We start from the raw sequence: 6000 nt of genomic DNA on the forward strand, positions 1-6000 counted from the left end.
GCTGTGAGCACCAGACAGGAGCATAGGTGCTGACCACAGGTAATAAGGTCCAGCTGAGGGGACGTCCACCCTCGGCTCCAGCCTACCAGCCTCAGGCTCTGCCACGGTCTTCACCTCAACCCAGCAGACAAGGACTCAGTATAGACAAGTGGGCCTGGTGAGCTTCTGCCAGCGATGTGTTTACTCTGTGCCTCAGTTTCCCAAAGTGAAAAGAATGCCACCAACTCTTCCTCCCTCTTTTCCTGGGGGTCTGGCAGGATCTGCAGAGATAGAGGAGCAGATCTCTGAATCTGGAGCTCAGAATTTGGAGCAAAGAGACTCCATCCCTATATGGTGAGCATCCCTTGTTCAGCTAGCCAGCCAGGCCCTGAGGAAGCCAAGTCACCTGCCCAGAGGCATCCTCATGACCAAACAGGAAAGCCTCGAAGGACAGGGCTGCCACACCCTCCACCCGCCTCCCTCCTTCCTGGCCCAGTTCCTGGGGCTGGCACCTCGTGGGAAGTCCTCACTCCCTTATGCTGGGTCTGCAAGAAGGCACTGAAGCATGTAACCTCGAGGAGTTCCCAGCTTCCACAACCTCTGGAGGGCAAGGAAAAAGTTTCTCCCATTCCATTTTACAGACAGACAGACAAAAAGAGGTAAGGACAGGATGAGTAGTGATGTGGATTAAGCTCTATTCAAGTATCATTTCTCTGTGCCCCCAGCTCTGCTCAAACCCAAGGCCAAGTCTGAAGCTCCACCTGGCAACATTCTAGAAGTAATCCAAAGCAGGTTATCTGCAGAGCCCCTACCTGACCTCCTGAGTTCTCCAAAGGCAGATGATGAGGCCAATGGGCAATGCCAAACCCAGAGAGGTGACATTCTTTTTTATTATTATTATTTTTATTAACACATAATGTATTATTTGCCCCAGGGGTACAGGTCTGTGAATCATCAGGCTTACACATTTCACAACACTCATCATACCACATACCCTGCCCAGTGTCCATAACCCAACCATCTTCTCCCTACCCCCCAACCCCCAGCAACCCTCAGTTTGTTTGTGAGATTAAGAGTGAGAGGTGACATTTTAATAGCATCCCAAGCAGAGCGCTGTTTTTGCACTTGACCTCCCCAGCACCCCAAAATCACAGTCTCCGTGACACCCAACTACTTGGCCTGGGGCTGGAGCCCCCTCCTGGAAAAAATGGGGCATGAAGCAGAGAACCTCAGCTGCCCACTCTGAGTGAGAACCACTTCTACCTTAGAAGGTATGACTACTTTCCTACCCACCCACCCCACCCCCACCCAAGGCCGGGAATCTCTGGGAGTCAGAAAAAGCCCTTGTTTATTAAGAAGCCTTCAGCTGGTGCGGATCTGAGAGGCATGGAAGAAGTGGCAGAGTGGAGTGGCTTAAGGCACGGATTCTGGAGCCAGGTTCCCTGAATTCAAATCCTCATTCTATCTCTACTGAATTATATGACTGTGCTTCGGTCTTCCCATCTATAAAATGGGCATAAGACTCACCTCATAGAGCTGTTAAGAGGATGAAAGGGGTTAATATTTGCAAAGTCTTTAGACGATTGCTTGGTACCCAATGAGTATACCAAGGGCCCTGGGCCAGCCTCCTGTGCTCTGCTTGATTTCTCCCAACAGGATACTCCCCTTGTTCTAGCTTCTTCCTAGGCATGTCAGCCCGACCCTGGGTCTGAACCCCAGCCCCTAGTTCCAGCGCTCCCCTCACAGCATCCCACTGGTCCATCACCAGTCCCTCTATCCAGGGCCCTCCCAGAGCTCAGGTCCCCTGGTTCTCAGCTCTCCATTCTGAGAGCACCAGTCACATAGTTTGATTCTCAGCCAGCTCCTTTGTACAAAGAGGAGAGCTGTGGGTGCAGAGACAAGGGTCTATAGAAAGACCCCAAGCCCCAGCTTCTTCCTCCCCTTCAACTCCCTGCCCCTAGGGTTGGGCACCTAGCAGGTACCCAAGGGATAGGCCTGAAATAAATCTCTGGCTGCCCAGACCGCCCCCATCTCTCCTGAGTTAGATAACACACACACACACACACACACAGAGCTCTCTGCTGACCCAGCCTGGATTTCCAGCAAAAAGAGCAATTGAAATCACTGATGCCCCACCCACCACAATCCACATCAACTCCATATGCCCCAAACCTACCCAATCCCCCTCTAGGCATACAAGCCTGGCTTTTGAGCTTGCCTGGACCTTTCCCACTTCCTGTTTCACATCCCACTGGCCCTATCCGATTTTATAGCAATTTGTACAACTTCTTTCATGGACAGAAAATAAAAATCCTCAGGGTCACTTCAGGTTTAAAGGGCCGGGGGGGGGGGGGGGGTGGCGGGGAGCTCATCCACTGACTGCAATACCCACGTCATTCTGCCTAACCCAGCCCTGACCTTTCCACCTGGCTCAAGATTTCCCGAGAGTCAGCTACATGCCAGGAACTGTGCTAGATGCCCCAGGTACAGTCGTGGGCCATTCAGTCAAGGTCCAGCCCTTAAGATGCTGGACAAAGTAAACAGACGACTGCAACAAATGGTTATGGACTGTGATAAATAATAATGAAGAAAGGAAATGAGGTGCTATGATGCATTACAGGGGAGTGGGGAGGGGACCTCTACGAAGACTGGGAAGGCACCTTTAAGTTGAGAGCCAACCCAGTAGAAAACCCTAGAAGAACATTCCAGGCAGAGAAAATGACACAAGCAAAGGCCCAGGGCAGGAAAGAGCTGGTGTTCAAGAGGCAGAAGTGATTCAGACCTGGTTATCGGGAAGAATGCAAAGGGGACGTGGTCAGGATAAGGCAGGAGGAAGTCAATGGTGTCCAGATCATGGAGGGTCTGATCAGTAAGCTTTAAAATTTTATTCCTAGTGCAATAGGGAGCTATCAAGGGTTTTAGAGGAATGTGATTATCTAATCACTATTTTTCTAAATCATCCTTGCTGCTCAATTACAATAGATTAGAGGTGGGCAAGTAGGAATTTGGAGAAAGCAGAGAGCAGCTACTAGAGCACTGGGGCAAGACATAAAAGGTGGTTTGGCCTGAGGCAGTAGCCTGGGGCCACAGCAGTGGAGTCAGAGCATGAAGAACAGGCCAGAGATGGATCTTGCAGAAACAGCCAAAAGGACGTGCTGTTGGGCTAGATGTGGGGACGGAGGCAAAGGGAGGAGCTGGTGCCACCTGTTCCTGTCTTTAAAGGTGGGTAGGTTAGGGACTGTTTAGAGAGATGGGACGGTCCATAGAGGGTCACCTTTGGAGAGTGCAGCCAGGGTTTTGTGTCATCCATATGAAGTTTTCATACCTATGAGACATGCAAATACCTATGAGACACCCAAATCAACAGATGGGCTGCTAGATAGAGAAGCTGGAGCCGGTGACAAAATTTGCTACTTAAAATCCTGAGAAGGAAAATGATGTACATTTAAGATCAGTGTGTTTGTAAACTACTGCTTGATTTTAAAAATCCTAAGAAAGAATGAGAGCTGGGAGGATAGGTAAATAGTAGGGAATCAGGACAGAGGAGGGGCTGAGGACAAAGCCCTGGGATATTCCAACATTTAGAGTTGAGTGAAGGAGTTGTCCCCAAAGATCCCTAAGGTGGGCATAGCCAGGGAAGGAGAAGGAAAACCAGAAGTCAAGAGAGGATATTGATTCTAAAGGAGAAAAGATCAATAAAACCAAGGGGGTCAAGGAAGACCTGCTTGTGGGGGCGTGGAAATCCCGGGAAACCTTGACTGGGGCAGTTTCAGTGAAGTGCTAGGACAGAAGCAAAGGAATGTGCTCCAGCAGGTGCAGACAGCTCTTCAGAGAAGTCCTGCTGTGAAGAGAGGTGGAGAAGTAGGTGTGTGAGGGAGGAAAAATGAAGGATGTAGGGGGAAAAAAAAAAGGAGGGGCTATAACTGAGAGAAGGAGGGTGTCAAGAAGTGTTCTTATCCAGGAAAAAGAAGCCACTTCTAACACTGGAGAGAAGAGAAGGAATCCAAGAGTGAGGGACAGGGAGCAGACTACCTTGGAGCCCAAGTGACCGCCTGGGCCTGTGGCAGGAACTGAGATGCTTCCTCCACCCAGGCCCCCCCAAGAAGAAAAGGGGGCAGAAGTGCCAGATTACAAACAAGGGGACTTCGCCGCACGACGCACGCCTACCTAACCTAACCCTCTAGTCAAGTCCACTCCAACGACCCCTGGGGCACCTGCTGAACACCAGGTTGCGTCCCACAGACGGCAGGGGATGTGTCACCACCAGCAGGTTCGGCAAACTACCTGTGGGTACATCTCACCATTGGTGCCTGCCGCTGCACTTACCTCATCGGGGCTGTGCCTCTTCCTAGTGCTAGCTCTGAGGGGGTACACGTGCCCCTCACCTGCCCTACCAGAGCCCCAGCCCCCAGCCCCAAGGCAGCCGCCTCTCTCAGCCCCTCCCCCCAAAGTGAGCGCTCAGTACAGCCTACCCCTTTTCCAGCCTGGCTCCCTAGTTGGCCCTTCGGAAAGAGCTGCTCCCCACCCTACCCCCGGGACCACCCGGACAGCCGGAGGGAGGGCGGCCCAGCCTCTCCCCGCGTCCCGGCCGTCGCCCCGGAGTCTTCTCTTCTCTCCCCAGCGCCCACCCCCTGGACCGCCCGAGTCGTCGCGGGGCGCCGGCGCCCGGCTTTGTCTGCGCCCACCGAGCGCGCCCGCCGGGCGCCCCGGGCGCTCCCCTGCCGCACGCAGCTCCGGGGGTCCGGCCTGCCCTCCACCGCCGTGCGCTGGCCTGGCCAGCGCAGCCCCCCGCCCGGGGATCACCGCACCCGGCCGGACCTCCGCTTCCCCAGACGCGAGCGAGGGGGGCGCGGCGCCCACCGCTCTCCGCGAGCCTCCTGCCGGCTGCCGCACACCCCAGCCCTCCCGCCCGAGCGCCGCTCTGGCCGCCGCAGCCCCCGGCCGCCGGAGCCCTCGGGGCCGCTCGGAGCCCCTCACCCTCCCGTGGCGGCAAGCAGCCCCTGCCCGCGCGAGCGAGAGGTGGGGGACTCGGGGACGAGGGGCCGGGGGCCGAGAGCGGGCGCGCGGTACCTTTCCCTGCTGAGCCGGGGAAGTGAGTCTGCGGCAAGCGGCGCTCCAGCCTCGGCCTCCTCCGCCTCCCCTCCTCCTCCAGCCGCCTGGCTTCCTCCTCCAGCCGCCGCCGGGACCGTAGGGGCCCGAGCCAGCCGCTGCGGCCTGTGTGGGGCCCCGCTCCGCCTCGCGTCCCCGGCCCACCCCGCCGGGTCCGCCTGCGCCCGGCCCCCCCTTCGCCGCTCCGCCTCGGGGCGGGGACGCGCCGAGCTCCTCCCCGGCCCGGCCCGCCGGGGGCGGGGAAGCTGAGGCCGCCGGAGGCTAGGACCCGCAGGCCCCCGCCTCCGAAGCGTGCGACCCCGCGCTCAGCACCTGGGCCCGACACCCCCTTCTCTAGCCGGGCGCCAAACGTCCCCACTCAGGCCCAAAAGAACAGCAGCCAGCCCAGTCCGGCCCGCCCTGTGCTGGGCGTAACTCGGGCCAAGGCTGCCTGCGAGACGACCCGCAGAGCCAGAGTTCGGGCCTCGGTTTACCCGCGGAGTTCAGAACGCTGCTTTTGGAGGGAAGAGGCGTCTCTCCTGCTGGAGCTGCCTTCACTCGCGCAGACCCCACACTGGATCCCAGTTGGGAACAGAGGGCTCGTCCCCAGGGGCTGCCACAAATCCCATTCTCTCCCCCACACCGCTCCAGCCGCCTGCCACCACCCCTCTGAGACCTCCGTGCCTCAGTCTCTTAACTCTAGACAGCGGGGGTTTGGCGGGGGGAGGGGGGGGCAGGTGGCAGGGGGCGCTCACACAGCCACGGCCCATCCCTTTGCAGCCCATGGAGCAGAACTGGCCTTTCAGAAAACAGCCTTCAGTAGTACCCACTGCCTCTTCCTCGATTTAATAAAAACCGAAGCAAATAGATGTGAGGGTCACTTTTTATTTTCTTTTAAAAATCATAGTTATTTGGAAATTACTTATTCCCTAT

The 6000-nt window shown here is 56.5% G+C and overlaps 1 protein-coding gene across 3 annotated transcripts in view; it reads right to left on the minus strand.

Moving 5' to 3' along the window:
- The window catches only part of SMOX (spermine oxidase), a 46797-nt gene extending 41595 nt beyond the window's left edge, over window positions 1–5202 (minus strand). For all 3 annotated transcript variants that reach the window (XM_045981520.1, XM_045981519.1, XM_045981517.1), the window contains exon 1: window positions 5050–5202. The gene's annotated coding sequence lies outside the window, so the exon portion shown is untranslated. The remainder of the gene's footprint in view (window positions 1–5049) is intronic.
- Window positions 5203–6000: the final 798 nt, after the last annotated feature.

This window comes from Meles meles, chromosome 16 (genome assembly GCF_922984935.1).
Source record: "Meles meles chromosome 16, mMelMel3.1 paternal haplotype, whole genome shotgun sequence".
In the NCBI taxonomy this organism is placed as follows: domain Eukaryota; kingdom Metazoa; phylum Chordata; class Mammalia; order Carnivora; family Mustelidae; genus Meles; species Meles meles.